At 43.6% G+C, this 23311-nt stretch overlaps 1 pseudogene; it reads right to left on the bottom strand.

Annotated features, from left to right (window-relative positions):
* Positions 1–1516: 1516 nt before the first annotated feature.
* On the bottom strand, positions 1517–22535 carry LOC127036696 (butyrophilin-like protein 3; annotated as a pseudogene).
* Between the last annotated feature and the right edge of the window lie 776 nt (positions 22536–23311).

Raw genomic sequence — 23311 nt, 5'->3', positions numbered from 1 at the left:
GCACTGAACTGCCTAAAGATGTGAGGGAGGCACTTAGCATACACCTCTCAGCTGAGCATCTCCAATTTATGGTTACCAAATTTTAGGTTCCCAAAAAGAGGACACTGAAAGGGGGAAGGAAGTGCTAGAGGGGGGTACAGTTGCAGGAGCTGGAGGTGCCTGCAGTGGGGATACTTCCTGGATGTGGAGGGTGGGCTGGTGATAGAGTGACTGGTGCAAGACCAGGATGCAGCACCATCAGTCAGTCAGCATCTCCCCCTGCAACACCCTCCCCAGGGCTGGGATTGGGGACCTGGGTGGGTGGGATCTGGAAGCCATGGCTTGCCAAGGAATGGACCAATCAGCTGCAGATGCAGAGGAGGGACCAATTGGGAAGTGGACCAATCATGGCTCTTTCTGAGTTCCAACAACTGCTCTGCAAAAATTCAGGATATTGCCCATTATTTGAAAAATCCACCCTGATAGAGGACAGAGGCTCAAAAAAGAGGCAATATCCAGATGTATGGTAACCCTACTCCAACTGCCTAATTTAGGAGGCTTCCTGCCTAGTGTGCTGGCTTTTCTTAATTCCTTTCTTAGGTGCTTATCTCTTCCCATGCATTGTACAGGGAGCCTTGGTGTGACATTCAGGTTTTGTGAATCCCAGTGATTTTTTTGGGTGCTTAAAAGTTAGGTATGGTAACACTGAGAGTCCCACTGTAGAGGCTCGCTTTCCCTCTAAAATATGGATGTCCCTTTGTGCAATAGCATTTGCAGATATTGTTACCACAACTGCAAGTGTAAATTAGCCATTTGCACATACATTTACCTATTTAAGGTGTCCAAGTAACCAAACAAGCATCGGCTCACCTCAACAGCATGTGCAGCAGTGGTTCGTGCACCTTCTCTCCCTCTCTAAAAAATATTTGTCCTATTTACTGGGTATGTAACTGGACCAAAAGTCAGAAAGTGCAGAAGGTAAAGTTCTCTGAGTAACACTAAGGCCATGTCTATACTGGCAAATTAAAGCGCTATAACTTGCTGGCTATGGGGTGTGAAAAATCAAAATTTGGTCCTATGTATAGAATGCCTCATTCTGTGACCCACTAACACTGGCAGAATCAGAGTGTGTATGTCTGCAATATGTTAATGTTAATGGGAAAAACTTCCCTGCTGCATTTCCCTTCTATGTATTTAAATTCCCAAAGTTAACAACAGCATTGATGTAGTTCCCTCCAATTAGAACAATCCTGTTTAATTAGTGTGAGTTTTAGAACAGCACTAATTGTTGCAGTTTCCCTTCAAGTTCGAGGTGGGGGAAACTCCTTAAGTGTCTCCATTTCCTCACTTTTTCTTTCAGGCAAAGTTGTTCCCAAGGTGGCAGTGGTTGGATCTGATTCCCCAGTTATATTTCCTGGCCCTGGAATCCCTGAAACAAGAGAGTCAGTGACACAGATTCCCCCTGGATTCAAGTTCTGAGCATTCTTCTCTTTATGACTGTCTTTGCCCTGTTGGAAAAAAGTTTGGATTTTTTTACCTATGGCTTTTGGCTTTTCTTTTTCCCCTTCTGCTTTTGAGTGTGTTTCCAGCTGTGTATGTTCTTGATCTGTTTTATCCTCTTTCCTGTTTGGGAGCTGATCGATAGTCTGGTACTTTGGGGCATCTTCTCTCACAGATGACTCTGTGTTGATTTCTTTCTCATTCCCATCTCCAGCGGCAGGGCAATGTCCAGAGGCTAGGGATGTTTCTCCTGATGCAGATGAACCTGTGTTGTTTCCAGCTCCTTTCCCATCTTTGGAGGCAGGAGACTGTGCAGAGGCTGTGGTATCTCCAGAACTAGTCCCAGATTCCTGGGGGAAATCCCAGTCGCTGAGGGGGCAGAAGCTGAGAGGTTCCCCTTTGTCCCTCCCCGCAGCGTGACCAGGGCTGAGGAACGGGAACAATCTCTCAGAACCTTCCACAGGAATCTCCAGGATAAGGGCCATTCCACTGACACTATAAAATGAGAGACTCCTCACTTCTAGATCCAGATACACCCCAACCACTTTCGGCTTCACACCCCAGCTCTGTATCACAGTGTTGGCCTCGCTGGGTTGATACCACTCCTTCGATCTCCTCAGAGCCCAGCACCCCCCCTCAGGGGATCTCTCCAACCTCTCCTGTTTCACTCTGTCTCTCACAGTCTCACTCAGCACCCCCAGCTCCCAGTCCAGGCTGTCTCCAACCTTCACCTCCCAGTACCACCTGCAAACCTTGCCCTCTCCACAATGATTCCTCCTGGTCACAAATCCCTCCTTCCCCACAGCAATCAGGGCCCCAGAGGAGGCAGCTGTCTCTTGAGAAGTGGGGTTGTGCTGGACTGTTCTGCCATCTGCAGACAGGGTGAGTTCAGGGTGTTTGCAACTCGGATCCAGGGTGAGAGGAACTGTGAAGAGAGACTAGGATAACCCCATTAGCCACAGATCAGTCAGGGACCCCAGGATTCCACAGCAGTGTGAACAGAATAGCCCCATTAACCGCAAGTGAGTCAGATCTCAATATCAAAGGAAGTCCTGAGGAGTAAAAAGAATAGCTTCTAATGTTAAAGCAAATATTTTCAGTAACAATTTACGCTGTTTTACTTGTGATGGGAAACTAGAGTCCAGTCTTTACTTCCTGAACCAAGCTAGTGACACCCCCACATTAGGGATACACTGAAACTTTTTTCTTTATTTTAGTAAATGAAAACCACTGGATCTGTGCTGAAGGTGCAGCACAATTATCAATAGATCTCATTAGTTTGATTAAAAAGAACATAAATATACACTTCATATTTGATTGATGTACAAATACTAGCTTTTTGAATCTATGAGTTAAATATATAAGGAAAGAAAGAAAGAAAGACTCCCTCCAAATGGTAGTATCTGCTATTAACATAGACCCTGCTTTCATATCCAGATCTTAAGTCCCTCAGGGTACGTCTACACTATCGGATTATTCCGATTTTGCATAAACCGGTTTTGTAAAACAGATTGTATAAAGTCGAGTGCATGCGGCCACACAAAGCACAATAATTCAGCAGTGTGCGTCCGTGTACCGAGGCTAGCGTCGAATTCCGGAGCATTGCACTGTGGGTAGCTATCCCGTAGCTATCCCAAACTTCCCGCAGTCTCCCCCGCCCATTGGAATTCTGGGTTGAGATCCCAATGCATGATGGTGCAAAAACAGTGTTGCGGGTGATTCTGGGTAAATGTCGTCAGTCATTCCTTCCTCCGTGAAAGCAACAGCAGACAATCATTTCGAGTCCTTTTTCCTTGGATTGCCCTGGCAGACGCCATAGCATGGCAACCATGGAGCCCGTTTTGCCTTTTGTCACTGTCACTGTATGTGTACTGGATGCTGCTGACAGAGGTGGTACTGCAGTGCTACACAGCAGCATTCATTTGCCTTTGCAAGGTAGCAAAGATGGTTACCATCCCTATTGTGCCATCTGCCACGCCATTGTAAATTGGTAATGAGATGACGATTATCAGTTGTTCTGTATCATCTGCTGCTGTCATGGGTGCTCCTGGCTGGCCTTCGCTGAGGTTGGCAGGGGGCGCAAAAACAAAAATGTGAATGACTCCCCAGGTCACTCCCTCCTTTATGTTTTATCTAAAAATAGAGTCAGTCCTGCCTAGAATATGAGGCAAGTGTTCCAGAGAACCAGCGAGCACAGCTGCTCTGTGTCAGATCCTGCAGAAATGATGAGCTGCACGCCAATTTAGGGGGTGCCCCTGCAACAACCCCACCTGTTGCTTCCGTCGTCCCCCAGCCCTCCTGGGCTACCATTACAGTGTCCCCCTATTTGTGTGATGAAGTAATAAAGAATGCAGGAATAAGAAACACTGACTTTTTAGTAAGATTAAATGAGGGAGAGGCAGCCTCTAGCTGCTATGATAGTCCTTGCAGGACATTAAACGGTGGCGGGGGAGAGGAGCCCAGCCTCCCACTGCTATGATAGTCCAGGCAGTACAGAATCTTTTCTTTAGACATGAAAGGGGAGCGCTGATGGAGCTCAGCCCCCAGTTGCTATGATGAAGACAGTTACCAGCCGTTCTGTACCATCTGCCGGGAGTGACCGGGAGTCATTCCTATTTTCACCCAGGCGCCCCCGGCCGACCTCACCAAGGCCAGCCAGGAGCACTCACAGGATGATGAGGACAGCTATCAGTCATTTTGTACTGTACCATCTGCCACTGGGGAGAGGAGGGGAGGGGAGAGGATGCTGCTATTCAGTGCCGCAGCTCCGCGTCTACCAGCAGCATGCAGAAGACATATGGTGACATTGAAAAAAGTCAAGAAACAATTTTTTTCCCTTTTCTTTCATGGGGGGAGGAGGGGAGTAAATTGACAAGATATACCCTGAACCACCCCGGACAATGTGTTTGACCCTACAGGCATTTGGAGCTCAGTCAAGAATGCAAATGCTTTTCGGAGACTGCGGGGACTGTGGAATAGCTGAAGTCCTCAGTCCCCCCTCACTCCCTCCATGAGCGTCCATTTGATTTTTTGGCTTTCCGTTTCGCTTGTCACACAGCACTGTGCTGTGGCCTCTGTCTATCATAGCCTGGAGATTTTTTCAAATGCTTTGTCATTTCGTCTTCTGTAACGGAGCTGTGACAGAACAGATTTGTCTCCCCATACAGCGATCAGATCCAGTATCTCCTGTACGGTCCATGCTGGAGCTCTTTTTGGATTTGGGACTGCATCGCCACCTGTGCTGATCAGAGCTCCACACTGGGCAAACAGGAAATGAAATTCAAAAGTTCGCAGGGCTTTTCCTGTCAACCTAGCCAGTAGATCCGAGTTCAGATTGCTGTCCAGAGTGGTCACAATGGTGTACTGTGGAATACCGCCCGGAGGCCAATAACATCGATTTGCGGCCACACTAATCCTAATCTGATATGGCAATACCAATTTCAGCGCTACTCCCCTCGTCGAGGAGGAGTACAGAAACCAGTTTAAAGAGCCCTTTATATCGATATAAAGAGCCTCGTTATGTGGGCGGGTGCAGGGTTAAATTGGTTTAACGCTGCTAAATTTGGTTTAAACGCGTAGTGTAGACCAGGCCTCAGTCCTTCATATGTCATGGCCATCTCCTGTTCCCTCAGGGTCTGGAAAATTAACCCTAATAAGGAGGCAGTCTAATTATAGAGATAAACTCACACATGTAGCTCCGAGCCCTCCTGAAATCTGCAAAAGAAGAATCACCAAGTTAATGGAACTCAAGACAGTGTGAATTCAGATTTGGCCAGTTTGTCCAGTCCTTAATTAGGAGAAGTTCCATTCACTCCAGTTAAAATACTTGCAGTGGGTAAGGGCTTCAGAACCAGCCTAAGGCTATACTACTTCTTTAGCTTTCATGTTATGTTTTTTATCTGTAGATATCAAAGTGCTGTATAAAGGAAAGTGAATATTGTTATAGTGAAAGGTGCTGACAGTCTGCCATTGGAGTCTTGGAGGCAAGACAAACATGGAGCTTGTTAGAATAAATGGAGAGGCTAAAACCTTTGTGTCCAACAGTAGGAACAATTCTTCAGTAGTGCAAAACAGCTGGACACAAAGGAGAGAACTGATGTCCAAGGGACGCAAGAAGCCATGTGGTCATGGGGTGAGTATAACTCTAATGAAAACAACAAGGAGTCTGGTGGCACCTTAAAGACTAACAGATTTATTTGGGTATAAGCTTTCATGAGTTAAAAAATCACTTCTTCAGATGCATGGAGTGAAAATTACAGATGCAGGCATAAATATACTGGTACATGAAGAAAAGGGAGTTATCTTACAAGTGGAGAACCAGTTCTGACAAGGCCATTTCAGTCACAGTGGACGTGATCCACTCCCAGTACCTGATGAGGAGGGCTCAATACCAAGAGAGGGAAAATTACTTTTGTAGTGAGCCAGCCACTCTCAGTCTCTATTCCGGTCCAAATTAATGGTGTTTAGTTTTCAAATGAATTGTAGCTCTGCAGGTTTCAGAGTTGTAGCCGTGTTAGTCTGTATCAGCAAGAACAACAAGGAGTCCTTGTAGCACTTTAGAGACTAATAGATTTATTTGGGCATAAGCTTTCGTGGGCTAAAACCCACTTCAACAGATGCATGGAGTGGAACTGTAGCTCTGCAGTTTCTCTTTGAAGTCTGTTTTTGAAGTTTTTTTGTTGAAGGATGGCTACTTTTATATCTGTTATTGTATGTCCAGGGAGATTGATGTGTTCTCCAGCTGGCTTTTGTATGTTACCATTCCTGACGTCTGATTTGTGTCCATTTATTCTTTTACATAGAGACTGTTCAGTTTGGCCAATGTACATGGCAGACGGGCATTGCTGGCACATGATGGCATATATCACATAAGTAAATGTGCAGGTGAATGATCCCCGATGGTATGGCTGATGTGGTTAAGTCCTATGATGGTGTTGCAAGAGTAGACATGGGGACAGAGTAGGCAATGATGTTTGTTACAGGGAGTGGTTCCTGGGTTAGTGTTTTTGTGGTGTGGTGTGCAGTTGCTGGTGAGTATTTGCTTCAGGTTGAGTGGGGGGTGTCTGTAAGCGAGGACTGGCCTGTCTCCTAAGGTCTGTGAGAGTGAGGGATCATTTTCCCTATTCTGGAAAATGATCCCTCACTCTCACAGACCTTGGGAGGCAGGCCAGTGCTCGCATGCAGACAGTCCCCCAACCTGAATTTCCACCCAGATTGTCAATGTTTCCCAGTGGGGAATCTGAAATCCAGAAACCGGGAGTGGCTTCCCCAAATTCCCTTAGAAAGCTAGGAACAGACTCTAGAGCCCTGTTCATTGCCCACTCTATTGCTAGCACTGCAGGACTCAGAGAAGATATTGCTTCTGCTCAGAGTAGGATTTGCATCTATGTAAACTGAGGCACTATGGCCCCCTCTAGAGCTAGCTAAGCACCTAGAACTTATTAAAGCCTATAATAGGCTTGGTTAAGGAACTAGGTCTTTTAGCTTGGCCCCCAGGCTCCTGCATGGAACTCCAGGTTCAAACCCTGCTGCTGCTGACACCCCTCCCTCCAGGGTGTCAAAGTTATATATAAAAAAACATGATGCAAAAAATGTCTTGACTTACCCGGTTCTGAGACTGCTATGTCTGAAATGAAAATATCTGGTATTATTTACTTTTATTAGAGTGGATGGCACAGTTTGCTGGATGTTTCCAGAAATGCAGGAACAAATAAGACAAAACTAATTTAGTTTTTATACAGCACAAATACAGGTTTTCAAACTGAGGGCTAGATTGTCTCTTTTCACTGAAAATCTCAAAGGAGTGAGCAAGAGACAAAGACTGCTTGAAATACGTTAAATGGAAAAACAAAAGGGAAATCTATGATAGCTTTATTATATACAGTTAAAGCTTCAGTACTTGCTCTAGCTCATCTCCATTGGCTGCTCAGAGGCTTGGAATCATAGATATAGTCCCAGGAGAGAGGAATTAGTGGTAAGAGCACAGGTGAGGGACCCAGAGTTCCAAAATAAATGCAGTTTGTTCACTGGTTCTACAGATTTATCCATTATTACACACATCATTAGTTTGCTCCAAGTGGCTGGAACTCAGAGGAGCATCGCTGCTTTTTTGTTTTCCCATTTCAACCCCTGGAGTCTGAAAGTCTCCCCTAAATTCTGTTCCTCTCTAAGGAAAAGTGACATCTTTCCCTGTGTTTTCGGTGGCTGTGCTGAGAGCTGAGCTATTCCTCAGATTTTTTTTCTGTTAGGTGCAAGAGACCTTCTTCCAACAGGTGTACTGGGGAGAATCTACCAGATTTAGACAAATCTCCTATGGTAATAGTGGTAAAAGCAATGCCTTTGGCTCAAAAAATGTAAAATGTATTCAGTAGCTAATTTTACCATTGACAGTATTTACTGCTATTTTCCTCAGAGCCAGGTTCATTTTGAATTGGCTTATCATAAACGGACAGCTAAAAGGACAGACGGTATATTGTATTTGTTTTTATTTTACTTTAGTGCATCCTGATGCTATGGTGATGGGTGCCAAAGTTAAATGCAAGTTATATAAAATATTCTGTACAGATATCAGTATCACTATTGTAATGATGAGATTGAGAAATCAGGCATTAAAAGGTCATGCCTTCAGGAAATGCGGAATTACAGCTGGAGGCTAAAACTTTGCTTTTCTTCTGGTGCTTTAAAATGCGGACTTCCTTTTATATGATTATAAATTGTTTATCAATTAATAATGTGTATTTTAATACAAATGGGAATTTCCTACATAAAACAAGTGACAGTGTGACAAAATCAGGCTGGGTGGCTGTAAAAGGGAGATGATTAGCCCAAGAATGATAAATTCCCTTTTAGCTATAAGCTGAAATGAGATTCAGGTCAACTAGGGACAGCTGAGTCCAAGTAAGGGCTGTCTGAGATCTTTAAATACCCCTCTTCCGGTGAAAGAAGACAGACAAGCTGCTGCAACAGGGCTAGGAGTAGCAGGGAGAAAGGCTTCTCCAGGGTAGGAAGCTGCACTTCTCCCCATATGGGATGTTACTTACCTGACTGCCTCTTTAAGGGAAGGATGGGCACCCTGGGGCCAATAACAAGGCCACCTGCCCCCCTCCCCTCCAGACAGGGGATATGGAAAGGTATGCCATTCCCCTTTGGTTTGTGTTGAATTGTGAATTTCTGTTGTTTGGCAGAGGAGCCCTCCTTGGGCCTGCCTGGAAAATATTGAGAAAGAAACCCCAAAACAGCATCCAGCTGCAGTGGGTCTGATTTATTCCAGCCCTCCCTGCTGCCCCCACTGCCAGTGCAAACAGCAGTGAGTCCAGCAACGTGAAGGAGGTGCCTTGCCATGATACGGAATATAATCTTTAAACATAGCTTGGCTTGATGTTGAGGAGCTACTAACAGTCTGAAGGAACTTAGTTCAGTTGTTTAAATGTTATGATTATTTATAGTAAAAAATCCGAAACTTTTTGATTAGTTTTTAGATCACACATTGAGAGTAAGGATGGAGAAAGGAGAAGATAAACTGCTAGAAAACACACTGAATAAACTTCTCTATTACTCACTGTTTCATATAATATCCTTAGAATCACCTTATATACCTATGTTTCCAAATTACCAGTAATTCAATCTACACTGTACAATTATAGCTGCTTATTAATTCTGTACCATAAAATGAGCCCTACCAAGTCATTCCTGCAGCTCCTGACACTCTGTAAAAGAAAAAGCTTTGATTACCAGTTTGATATTTTAAAACAGAAATTTCAGCTCATCGTGAGAAATGCATACACTGATTCTCTGGATAGAAAAAGACAAAACTAATTATCTCTATAAAAGTGGTAAACAAACAATTGTTATATTTAAGGGTGGTCTACTCTAGAGAGTTAGGTTTACCCAGCTGTGTCACTCAGGTATGTGAAAAATTCACACCTCTAAGAGACATAGTTAAGTTGAACTAATCCCCAGTGTAGACAGCACTGGTTTGACAGAAGATTTCTTCCATTGACCTAGCTGCTGCCTCTTGTAGAGGTAGATTTACTACAGTGATTGAAGAACCCGTTCTGCTACTCTAGCATTTCTAATGTGGACATAGCCTTATGTGGGGCACATCTAGAGTGATTTGCAGGTACAATATCACTGAGGGGAGTGATATTGTTACAACATGATTATGCCAGCAAAAGCCCTACATATACTCTCAAAAAAATAAATATAGCTTACTGTGGTTCAGCCACATAAAATAAGTTATACCAGCACAAGCACCTTTTTTGCCAATATAACGGCATTTACGCTAACAGCAATCTCATAAAATCTCATATCACACCCTCAGCTAGTTGACCGCTATACTGGCAAAACTTTTTCAAATGTAGATAAGACCGTGGCCTATTTACATTTAAAAGTTTGAACACTGCCTAATTTTTAACATAGGGAATTGTTTGCTTCCTTCCTTGCCCCCTACCCCCCTACTGAAGTGGGATGTATTTATAGCACTGATTTCCCCGATGAACTAGTCTGGGATAGGAAAGGCTAAATGGATTTAGTTGCAAAGAAAGATTTGCAATTAATTTCTGATAGCGTGGAGGTGCTTTTAAGAGACTACAGTTAAAACACAATATTAATAATAATGAACAGTGCTAGATGTTTGGTTTCCCCTGTCAGGTGCTTTTCTTTGCTCTTCCAAACTGCAGGTGCCTTCTAACACTAATAATTATCTACGGTGAAATCAATCCAATGTAGAGGGCCTACATAATCCCTATATACCACTTAAGTCACTTAAGTTTCACTTAAGTCCTATTTTAAGTGGCATGTAGGTCTTGCGGTGTCCCTCTGCATTGGAAAGATTGCATCTATCTGGCTTTACAACAGAGCCTCACAACACTCCTTGGAAGCAAATGAGTAATATTATCCTGATCTAGAGATGGGAAAGGTGAGGCAAGAAGGATCAGTGACTTGTGTAAAGTCACACAGAGAGTTAATGTCCTCTACTCCTGAGCCCCCAGGCATCTACTCCAGAGCCCCCTGTGCCATGTTGCAATGTCTGTGATAAATGTCACAGTATTTATGTCTCACTGTTTCTAATTAATTAAAGCATGAAAACCCATATCTGAAATTTTCAGCCCTGATGGTAATTTTTACTGTACCTTGTTCCAATGCCTTCTTAGTGTCTGCATGGGAGAGAATGACATGTTACTATACAACCATGTAATGATTTGTAATATACAATTAATGCAAAACACTTCAGAGAATGTTCTTGAAGATAATGTTTGATAGGAAAATAACCAGTTACATCACTAATCTCTCTGACCCTCTCTCTCTGTGAATGCTATCTTTCTATGGGTAAACAAACTATACATGGTTTTGAAAGAGCTGCCTGGAGCACCTGCATTTTCATACTGATCACAGCACCTGGAAAGAATTGTCTTGCAGATGCCAAACCCAGTTGGCTCGACTAAGGAAATATGAAGGGTAAATGGGAGGGCTGTGGCCTAGGAATTTGATCTGTGAGTGGGAGAATCATGGGATTCCACCCTTAGAATGTGGATGGCCCCGGCCTGTCACTTGAAAAGGTAAAGCCAAGAGAGCTTGTAGAGGGCAGGGCTGCAGCTGTCCTGTAATTGTGGCATCTTCATCTCTCTCAATCTATTCAAAACTACCTCAAGCTTCCTGCTTCTGAACCAGACCCCTCATTTTGGCTCTTTGTTCCACGTTTAGGGCTAAACCCTGTGCCTATGGCTCTGTGGCCTAGCCTGACTCTGTGGCTAGGGAGCACAGCTGGATCCTGAAGGGTAATAAAAGTAATACCTAGCTCTTGTCTAGTGTGTTTCATCTTTAGATCCCAAGGCGCTCTACAAAGGAGAGGAGTGTCACTATCCCCATTTTACACCTGGGGAAACTGAGGCACAGAGTGGTTATGTGACATGCCCAAAGTTAGTCATTAAACCAAGGACAGAAGTGAGGTTTCTAAGGTCTTACACCACACTGGACCACACTGCCTCAGGGAAGATAGTAATTATTATGTACTGACTGTGGATGACATCCTGGCTCATTGAAATCAATGGCAAAAGTACCATCAAACTCAAAGGTGCCAAGATTATATATGTCCATTGAACTCTGTCCTTTCCCAGGGTAAGAGCCATTATTCTGTCCTTTGTGTCTCTGAGGATACTATTCAAGGACCCTGAACATACTCACACCTCCTTGATTTCATAATGGGGGTGGTGCACTATGGCAAATAAAGCTTTGCAGAATTGGCCTGTGAAATAGATTTAACAAAGCAAGGGGTGGAAATAGGTGGGGATATGGAAAGAGGAGGAAATGTCATTGAAAGAGTGTGAGATGAGCTTATTTTTACACATGCATCTTGAGGTCAGTGTAATGACTGATACACCATCTTCTGGCTTAATTACATTTATCTGATGTGGTAAGACATTTAAAGGAAGCTATCAGGATGCACAGGCCTTACACTATAACATGTAAGCAGCAATGGAGACAGATTTCCCAGGAAGAAACAGACATTTGATTCCACTGATGAGCAAAATAGATATTAAAAATAAATTGTCTTGTTTAATAACTTTATTAAATGCTTTACATTATGGTAGAAGATCAAGTGTTATACATATAAAAATCATGCAAGAAAAATGCATTCCAGTTAAAATAGAGATGTCAAAACTAAGTATAAACATATCAAGTATAACTTAAGAAAGAGAAATACATTACCCTGTATGAATAAAGCCTCTTCTTCTGACCTTTTTTTCATAGACCCCTTCTGCTTAACTATAAGATTAACAATCAAAGATTTTGGAGTGTTGAGTAAATTGTTGAGGTGCCAAAGAGATACAATAAAACATATGTTTGCCAAAGTGCTTTTGTTATTCAAGTAGAAAATACAATTAGTACAGTGCACATTTTATATACTATCCATGGTTAGCAGGAGGCAGAATTTAAATACAGAGGAAGCTGAAGGGTTAAGAGAAGAGGAAGGATGAGAAACAACATGCTTCATGAACAATTTGAGACTTGTGGAAATAAGCATCAATGATGTATAGTCTTCCGTTTGCCAGAAATTGAGAATGAGCGCCGGCATGGAACACTTGATGATTACCTGTTCTGTTTATTTCCTCTGGGGCTCCTGGCACTGTCCACTGTCAGAAGACAGGATATGGGACTAGAGGGACCTTTGGTCTGACCCAGTATGGCCACACTCATGTTCTTAATGTTATTGAACCAGGAGCCCCAGAACCTTGGTAGAAGTGTGTGTGTTGAGGAGGGGGAAGGGGAATGTGACTCCATCCTTGTGGCCCCACCCCCACCTTGGTTCTGCCCTACTCCTAATCTTTCCCCTGAGGCCCTGCCCCCTGGCCAGGCTGGAAGCCAGAGCTGGGCAGTGGTAAGAGCCACCTGTGGGGAGACTCTCCACCTACTCTGCAAGGGAAGCCAGGGGGCCCAAGAGCAGCACCCTAGAGCAGGTGGAGGATCTGGGACTCCTCACAGCAGCCTGGGATCCCTGGTGGTAGTCTGACTCCGGCTTCAGGGCTGGTCAGGGGGTGGGAACTCGAGGAGGAACAGAAGGAGCAGAGGGGTAGCCACTGAGAGGGGCAGGCACTGGGAAGAGGTTGGCACCACAGGCAGGGACTGTGAAGCGCAGCCTGTGCCACTCTGCGTTTGCCCAAGGCTTGCAGTTTGGGCAGGGCCGGCTGTAGCCATTTCGCCCCCCCAAGCACGGCGGCACGCCGCGGGGGGCGCTCTGCTGCTCGCTGGCCCCGCGGCTCTGGTGGACCTCCTGCAGGCGTGCCTGCGGATGCTCCACCAGAGCCGCAGGACCAGCGGACTCTCCACAGGCAGGCCTGCGGGAGGTCCACCGGAGCCACCTGCCGCCCTCCCGGCAACTGGCAGTGCCTCCCCGCGGCATGCCGCCCCAAGCACGCGCTTGGCGCGCTGGGGCCTGGAGCCGGCCCTGAGTTTGGGGAGGCAACAGGGCCTTCTGCCCCTCAAACTATTATATTAAAAAGTGGGTGGGCCTGGCCTGCTCACTTTTAAAAGTGAGGGGTCCATGGACCCGTGGTTCCCCTGGTTCCAGCGTCCCTGTACTGAATATTTCAATATGTATAAAAATATTTTGAATTGATAATGTCAAACTTTTCTTCTTAAAATTTTTATGCTATACATTGTGGAATTTGTATTAAAAGAATAGTTCCTCTGTTTTCAAATGTATACAGACCTGATCTTGCAAATAATTAGTGAGGGTTGTAAGACATAACAAATTACTACTAACGTTCTGGTAAATCTGAAAACATTTTCCATTCTGTTGTGTTTTATGAGTCCATTGTTTTATTTTATTTTCCAAATTTTCTGTCAAAATATTTTTAGCAAAATTGTTTTGATTTTAGATGGAGATATATTTTAAAATGAATTTTTCTGATATTGAAAAAAATTTACTATGTGTCATAGTGACCAGTCAAAATCAGTAATACAAAACCAATTAGCCAATAAAAATAGAAAAGAGATTTTGAAAATCAAACAACAGATTTAAAGATTCTGCTGAGAATTGGAAAATTCTGAAAAAATTGAAATGTTTTTGTAAAAATAATCCTTTAAAAGGGACCAGATTTTGATCAAAATATAGAGATATGCCTATTTCATAGAACTGGAAGGGACCCTGAAAAGTCATTAAGTCCAGCCCCCTGCCTTCACTAGAACCAAGTACTGATTTTGCCTTAGATAGCCCCCTCAGGGATTAAACACAACATGAGGTTTAGCAGGCCAAGGCTCAAACCACTCAGCTATCACTTCTGCCTTTAGTTATTGAATAAAAATAAACCTGACAAGCTGCGTTCCCAAGTAGACTTCTTACAACTCTGAGTAATTGCGTTAAATTCCAGAGAAGTCATTTGGACTATCCAGGGCAGTTAGCACTATGCACAATAGTTCTTCCAGGATCAGGCCTCAGAATTGTATTCCCTAATTTTATTTTTGTATGAAATTCATGGATTCATAGATTATAAAGACTATTGTGATCATCTAATCTGACCTCCTGTATAACAAAGGCCTTGGAACTGCCTTAAAAATTCCTATTTGAACTAGAACACATCTTTTAGGAAAAAACACCCAATCTTGATTTATAGTTTCTAGTGATGGAGAATCCACCACAACCCTTGTTAAATTGTTCTACTGCTTAATTATCCTCATTGTTAAAAAATGCATGCTGTATTTCCAGTCTGATTTGTGTAGCCCGAACATCCAGTTGATCAATTTTGTTATATCTTTCTCTGCTAGATTGAAGCCTGTTATCAAATATTTGTTCCCTATGTAGGTTATAAAATGTGAGATCATGTCACCCCTTAACCTTGTCTTTGGCAAACTAAACAGATTGAGCTCCCGGAGTCTATTAATCTATGGAATGTTTTCTAATTCTCTAATTATTCTTGTTTCCAGTTTACCAACATCCTTCTTGAATTGAGGGCACCAGAACTGGACATTGAATTCCAGCAGCACTCTCACCAGTGCCAAATATAGGGGTATAACAACTTCCCTACTCCTATTCAAAACACCAGAACAGACCATTTTTTAAATTTCTTCTGGAATTAGATGTTAATCAGAGATGAACAAACATAAAAAAAAATTCTAATGTCTTTTTGAGCACCAATAAATATTATAGTTCAATGTAGTTTGATGTTTGGGTTTCATTTGCTAATTTTATGACTATTATTTCCCTCTCGTGGATGGACTTTAAACATGCAGATAACGCACTTACCTGTATATCTCCAAAATGCACAGGCACCGATCGCAAGAAGGTTTAAAGTAAATAACACCCAGAATGCAACAAGCCACGGAGAAACATGAGGGAAAATATCACCTTTGAAAACAATATATAAAAAAGTCACTCCAGAAACATGCCATGTCTTCTCCATACTTAGGAACAGTGAATCAGGCTCCATAGATGTGTGAAGCTCAAGAGTTGACTGGTTTTGCAGTATCAGAGTATCGGCTAGACCCAGAACTGGTGTAAATTGCCATTGATTTACATCAGCTGATAATCTAGCTCTTGAGCAGGAGAGCTTCAGATTGGATATCCCAGCATCACTCCTGCTTTTATACTTCCTGTTTTTCTGTAGAGCAGATTCTGACACCCTTGCGTACAGTGAATTGTATCTTACTCTTTCAAACCAATGGGATTAACTTCAGATCCGTGTACTATTCATTGTGATCTGGTCCTGGGTCCTTAGCAATTTTGGGCAATGATAAAGACACTGGACCACATTCACAGCTGATGTAAATCGGTCCCGCTCCATTGGAGTCAATGGACCTAGATCCTCAGCTAGTGTAATGAGCACAGCTTTATTTCAGTCAGTAGAACTACCACCATTTACACCCATGGTGTACTACCACCATTTACACCCATTTACTACCACCATTTACACCTGAGGATTTGGCCCACTGATTCTAGATTTCACACGGCAAGATCAAGAAAATCAGTTTCAGCCACTGCCCTGAGTGATCAATGAACATCCCTGCATGTTCTTCAGAGGTAACATTAACCCCAGAGTAGGTGGTCTGCTCAAGACCTCTTGGTTTTATGTAGGGCTAATGTGGTTCATAAGCCTTGTTTTGGCCTTCAGCACTGGGGGAACTGTACATCAATATAGTGATTCTTGACATATTTAACTGGCTGTTATTTCACACCAGTTTGGAGTCTGAAGCTGTCCAGTCTCCATTGCTGGTTAGCACACACACAAGTGAATGGGAGTCAGATTTAGAGAGAGATGCCTTGTGAGAATAAAAGTTAGAAGTGGGTCTCCTATTGCTGCTAAACAACCAGTTAATTTATCCAAGTTCTAATAAGCCACGAGAACAGTGAGACAGGTGGTGAGCTGAGACAACTGATTATTATTAATAATAATCTCTAGCTCTTACATAGTGTATTTTACCAGTGGATCTCAAAGGAGAGCAATATCAGTCTGAGGCACCAGTAGGGAAAGCAACTTGCCCAAGGTCACCCAGCAGGCCAGTGGCAGAGCTGGGAACAGAACCCACATCTCTTGTGCTTTGTTCGCTAAGTCACAGTTGCAGGTAAAATCTTTTCTTGTTGCCTTTTCCACCCAGCTCACCCTTTTGCCTGTTTCTTCCTGTTCTAATCCTGCCCAGTGAGCTCTCTGGGGAAGTGGCTATCTAGTTTTGCTGTTTGTACAGCACTTAACACAATGGGGCCCTTCTAACCATATTAGGGCAGGATCCTTTTGAGTTAGGTGGGAAGCTCTGTTCTGCCACATTCTTATCTCGATAATACAGCACTAGAGTCTGATGGACAGAGAAGCAGCTCCAACGATAACGCATGATGCAGAGGACTCACCTGAAAATGACAGATTTCCTCTCTGTTTTCAGCATGTTTTCATGATCCTGCTCCATTTTGGTCACAAGCTGCAGATCCTGCTGATTCTTTGTAACCCAGAGGAGTTCAGGTTTGGGGAACCACCCTGTTGACCTGCAGGCTAGGTCAATCCCCTGGCCCTGGGGACCCAGCACATCGATGGACACAGAGGCAACAGCTAAAACAAGAAGAGAGAGATTCAGGAGGGACTATCTTCAGGGAAACAGCATTGTCACTTTGTTATGGCTTTATTTTTAATTCAGGATGTGATCCCAATTTCTGTGTTTTTTCTACTGGAGTTCGAAGAAATGCTTCACTTGCTTCTCCTGGGGATCGCAGATCATGGCACATGTCCACCATAAATGACAAGTTGTACTGCTGCCTGGCCTCCCAAATGCCACATGCCAATGCCAATACTCAGGCCAGGTCTACACTCAAAAGTTAGGTCGACTCAGCTACATCACTTGGAGGAGAGAAAAATCCACACCTTGAGAGATGCTGTGAAGCTGACCTAACCCCAGCATAGACAGCACTAGGTTGATGCAACAATTCTTCTGTCAACCTCACTATCGCCTCTCGGGGAGATGAATTCACTACAGTGATGAGAGAACCCCTCCTGTCGCTGTAGTGTGTGTCTACACTGAAGTGCAGATAAGCCCTTAGACAGGGATCTCAGAGGGCTGAGCCTGTTTCTGCACTCCCTGATCCCTGCACTTGGGGCAAGGATGGAAGAGAGAAGGGGCTTTAAGCCACCTTCACTGTCTCTGTATACAGTGGCCAGGTAGGGCCTGCCCAGCCCCCTGGTGTAAGTTAGAACAGCTGGTTCCCAAGGACCCTGGTAAGCAGAGGGTATCCATGGTGCATTGTGCTCTGCCCAGGTGCCTAACACATCCCAATCTTCCTTTCTGTTGGAGGCTGGGTGCTGAGTGGGTGCAAAGCCATTAAGCCAGCCAGAGACCTGCCCAGGGCCTATTCTCAAGGGGTCATTTCTGTCCACTTTAAGACCGCTTTACACTGCCAGTGCAGCATAAGGAGTCCTTGGTGTGACTGAAAATCAGGCCCAATGTTTCATACTCTCTGCGTTTAGGGCTCAGTTGCCCCGTACAGGCACAGTTTAGAGTAAGGGGCCGGTGAGGAGTTGTCCTACCCCAGAGCTCCTAGGTGTACACAGGCTGCTACATGCAGCTTGCAGCCCCTTGCAGAACTTGGCAGCTCCTCTGGCTGGTTCATGTGGGGCAGAGCTATGAGCCTGCCTCCTGCTCAGTACCCTCAGGGCACCGTGAGAGACAAGGACTGGAGTTCTGCCTGGCCTTTATGTAGGCTACAGAGAGAGACAAGGCTCGTTGCACTCACTCTGCACTGCACATCTGCATCATGGACAGGCAAAATCTGACCCAGCCCAATGAAATCACCAACCTGCAGTTTGAAGCTCAGTTGCAGCATCAGCGCTCCACGTGTTAGTCTTCACAATGCAGCTTTACGTTCCCCCATCAGCTGGTTGGACGTTCTTCAGCTTTAAAGATACATTCCCAGAGGTGAATCCATCCTTCAACAGCACCGTCCGGCCGTGGTATTTCTGCCCTGGCACATCCTGGCCTGTCCGGGCTCTGTATTCATAGACAGTCTCTATAGCTGTCTGGATGATTTTCTTCCACTGCACTTCCATATTGTCTGGCTGTGTCCTGGTGGAGATCTGGCAAGGTAAGACCACATCCTGGCCAACAATCCCCGTGACAGCTAGGGACGAGATGGCTTCAAAACTCTCTGAAAGAAGCAAATCTAAATGAGGGAGTGTCCACACTGTAACTGGAGGTGTGATTGCAGCTCGGTAGGCATGCCAGTGCTAGCTTGAATCTAGCTAGCCTTGCTAAAAAAAGCAATGAACACATGGGAGCATGGGCTTTAGCTGTATAAGCCCTCCTGGAACTCCGGATACATACTCACATTCCTAGTGTCGGGGACTTTAACCCAGACGGCAAAGTTTGTTGTTTGACCGCGAGAGAGACAGGCAACACCAGCAAAGTTCGATTAAAAGCTTTTTATTGACAAGTGCACGTATTAATAGAGAGCAGCTTGTTTTTAGAGAGAACCAGCCTGCTTTTTACATTTTAATATAAGCCTATATAGACAGTTTTGTTGCGTTATAAATTATTTACTGGAGCAACCCACCCTCTTTTTTTAACAACTAGAAACTAGACACTTTTAGTATACATGTTTTACAGCATTAAGTGATTAACAATATTTTAGCAAGCACCAGAAATTAGGAATGTAGGGGAGTTAAAACAGACAGAGAACTGAACCAAGGAGTGAAAACAGGGAGGCTGGGATTTTTTATTAATTTTTCAAAGGAACTGTTTCTAACACAGCACAGTTGGTACTATACCAGGAATGCAGCCCCACCCTTATTTCACTTTTTCCCAGTGCTTCGTGAGACATGCTGCTTTTTAGTTCTTTTCCACTCAGGGATTACCCACAAACCTCTGTTAGCCTGACTTTGGTCAGGTTGGCATACCTGGTTTTGTCTGCTATATCTTTATTCAGGCCTAACAATCCCCCCTTTGTCCCTAGAGGACCATAACGGGACTCTTGGGACACATATTTATTTAACAATTGTATGGAAGAGGCTAGTAAACCATGACCCAAGGTCTGGGAGGAGGTTCTCAAAACTAAAAGTGTGATTAAGAGATACAGCATGGAAAACAACAGCAGCATTTTTAATAGCTTGTAAATTTTTGTTAATTAAGCCAGAGTGATTAACAGAAAAGCAACATTTTTTTTCGATGCGAGCACAAGCCCCCCCCCCCCATAATTTAGCATTTATGGCATTTAGCACACATTTATTTTGCAGAGTTACTTTTGCTATTTTATTAATTTTTTGTTGCAACTTTTGGAAAGCGTTTATTAATGCATTAGCTGTTTTTTTAAACTCTGCAGAAATATTTACAACTGCTTTTTTGAGCTTAGCCACCCACAATTAAGGAATTAGTGCACGGACAAAAGAGTGGAATTCTGTTTGTTCGACAACTAAGAGATTGGGGAACTGACTATAAATTAGTTAGGTATACCAAGTGGTCTAATTTCCCAGATGTTTTGGTGAATAATTTAGTCCCAATGTGCATTCTCCCCATGGACCCGTTAGGATTTGGTATGGCCTAACACTAGCTCACACAGGGGTTCATGCTGCTGTGTCTTCCGTGGTATTTTCAACCAGACTAGCAAGATTTAAGCTAGCACAGGTGTTCCTACTTTAGCTGCAATGAGTCCTCCAGCTACAGTGTAATCATACCCTGGGTTTGTCCAGAATAAAACCGATGGTGTCTGTAATGGCCATGAATCCCAAGTGATGAGACAGGAATCTATCTTCATAAATTAAAGAGTAATAAGGCTCTAAGATTATTCTTCTTATTAAAAACCTTTGATTCTCAGACGATATTGATCTCATAGCATTGATGAAGGAGGATTTACAGAGAATTACTGACAAGGCAGACCAGGAAAGTAGAAATTCTGGACTAAGCATCAGCACAGGGAAGACAAAAATTATGGCAATTGGAAGAAGACAAGAAGAAAAGGTAAAGATCAAAGTCAGAGACAAAGAACTAGAAGAAGTGGAAAAATGATGTATCTTTATCAGAAGTATCAAAGAATGGGAATTGTGAAAATGACATAAGAATCAGATGAGCTGCTACTGCATTCAGAAAACTGTGCCACATCTGGAAGGCTAAAGACATATTTATAACAAAGAAACTCAGTATGTATGACACAAGTGACTTGCTGCTAATGCTGTGGCGGTCGGAATGCTGGAGAACGAAGAAAGCCAACTATTGGAAGATATTGGCTGCAGAAATGAACTGGCTGGGGGGAATACTGGGAGTTTTCAGACTGCAGAAAATAAAAAGTGAAGTGAGAAGAAAATGGGTAAGGCAAGAACCAACCCAGTTCCAGAAGATTCAAGAAGGATAACTGTGATGGTTTGATATGTGTCAGGAATGGGCCTGAAAAGGATATCATGCATGGTGATACATGCCAGAGTGCAAGGAACTAGCAATAGAGGAAGACTGAGAATCCATTGGGTAGAAAAGTTTTAAAGACAAATGAAGCCGTGAAGCTGGTTAAAGACTGAAAGTGGTGGAAAGACGTCACTCAGCCCCCATCGTAGCCAATGGGCTGAGACATGGGAGTCAGAGAACAATGAAGTTCAGTTTTGTTATTGCACCATTGCAGTATACGACATTGTATAATACAGAGGTAGGCAACCTATGGCACGTGTGCCGAAGGCAGCACGCAAGCTGATTTTCAGTGGCATTCACACTGCCTGAATCCTGGCCACCGGTCCAGGGGGCTCTGCATTTTAATTTAATTTTAAATAAAGTTTCTTAAACATTTAAAAAAATGTATTTACTTTACATACAACAATAGTTTAGTTATATATTATAGACTTATAAAAAGAGACCTTCTCAAAACATTAAAATGCAAAACCTTACATTACAGTGAATAAATGAAGACTCGGCGCACCACTTCTGAAAGGTTGCCGACCCCTGGTATAATAGATCAAATGTGCCAAATCATTAACAAGAGCCTCCCTGGGAGATTCCAGGCCTATGAGAGCTTGTCGGAAAACATTAAGACGTGTTTCAAGAAATGTAGATTTTTTTTTTCATTGTGAAACAATTCACATTTTCCCAGTGTTTTGATTAAAGAGAAAAATTTTTGTTTGTTTTTTCGGGGGAAGCAGCATCTGTGTTTTTTCTCACTTTTCTTTTTTTTTTTTGGTTATAAAATAGAAAATAAGAGGAGGGAATTGAGGAAGGGGAAAAAGAGGTCTGTTGAAAGATGATTTTTTTTTTTTCAGAAAATGGTCATTGTGGGGAAAAGGACATTTTCCTATTGAAAAAAAAAAGTTTCAAATGAAAATGTCAACTCTCTGTATGCCCTGATTCCAGCCATCAGCCACTAGCGCAACCCTCCATATCAGGGTGGCCAACCTGTGTCTCGGGAGCCGCATGTGGCACTTCAGAGGTTAATATGCGGCTCCTTGCATAGGCGATGACTCTGAGGCTGGAGCGACAGAAGCTAACTTTCCAATCTGCTCACTGCTCAACCCTCTGCTCTGTCCCAGTCCTGCCACCACTCGACCCTTTCCACCATTTCTTCGCTTCTCCCGCCTCCCCACCAGAGTCTCCTGCGCACTGCAAAAAAGCTGATTGCAGTGGGCAGGAGGCATGGGGAGGGAGGGGGAGGTGCTGATTGGTAGGGCTGCCAGTGGGCGGGAGGTGCTCGGGACTGGAAGGGGGCAGCGGATTGGGGGATGCTGATCAATTACTGTGGCTATTTGACAATGTTCATTGGTAAATACTTGCTCTTTCTCAGGTTCAGGTTGGCCACCCCTGATCCAAATATAAACTGAGATCCTGCTGTGAGATGCTGAGCTTGGTAGGAGCTGAGAGCACCCAGATGCTTCCAGGATCAGATCTCCAAATGCTTCCTGAATCACTTGTTCATATCTTAGTAACACAAACAAAATCATTTTCTCTGCTGAAACACAGATACCAGAAGGGGTTTTGTGCAGATTTCAGCATCTTCCCATCAGGGATTCTGTGCTGCAGAGATGTGCTTTATGGACAATGCTTTTACCTGAAAAGGGAATTGTTGCTAGGAGTATGGCACAGAACAAGCAGCTGGAGAGCTGTTCCTATAGCTCCATGCCTCTGGTAGCTCATGTCGGAAGAGACGGGGGCTGATCTGAAATGAGAACAGCAATCAAAATAGACACAGATGCTCAGAAATATAAGACATCTGATTTCTCATTATTCCATCTTAAAATACACCAGTCTGTTCCTTTCCTTCTGTCAAGGTTTTTCTTCACTTTGAACTTTAGAGTACAAGAAGTGGAGACCTGCATGAACACTTCTAACCTTAATTACTAGCTTAGGTCTGGTACGCTGCCACCAGCCAGAATTTAGTGTCTGGCACACTTTCTGTTCCCCCAAAACCTTCCATGGGGAACACAGACCCAAACCCCTTGGGTCTTAAAACAAGGAGAAATTAACCATCCCTCTCCTTTTCCTCCCAGACTTTCCCCTCCCTGGGTTGCCTTGAGAGGCTTCATATCGATCCAAACTCCTTGGATCTTAAAACAAGGAAAAATCAATCAGGTTCTTAAAAAGAAAGCTTTTAATTAAAGAAAGAAAAAGTAAAAATTATCTATAAAATCAGGATGGAAAATGCTTTACAGGGTACTCAGATTCATATAGATTAGAGGGACCCCCCCCCAGCCTTAGATTTAAAATTACAGCAAACAGAGGTAAAAATCTTTCCAGCAAAAGAAACCTTTACAAATTGAGAAAACAAACATAAGACTAATCCACCTTGCCTGGCTATTACTTACAATTTTGAAACATGAAAGACTGATTCAGAAAGATTTGGAGAGCCTAGAATGATGTCCCGTCCCTCTCAGTCCCAAGAACGAACAACCAATAA

Source organism: Gopherus flavomarginatus, chromosome 18 (genome assembly GCF_025201925.1).
Source record: "Gopherus flavomarginatus isolate rGopFla2 chromosome 18, rGopFla2.mat.asm, whole genome shotgun sequence".
NCBI lineage: Eukaryota > Metazoa > Chordata > Testudines > Testudinidae > Gopherus > Gopherus flavomarginatus.
The sequence above is the reverse complement of the archived record's forward strand: the minus strand, read 5'-3'. Positions and strand labels throughout refer to the sequence as shown.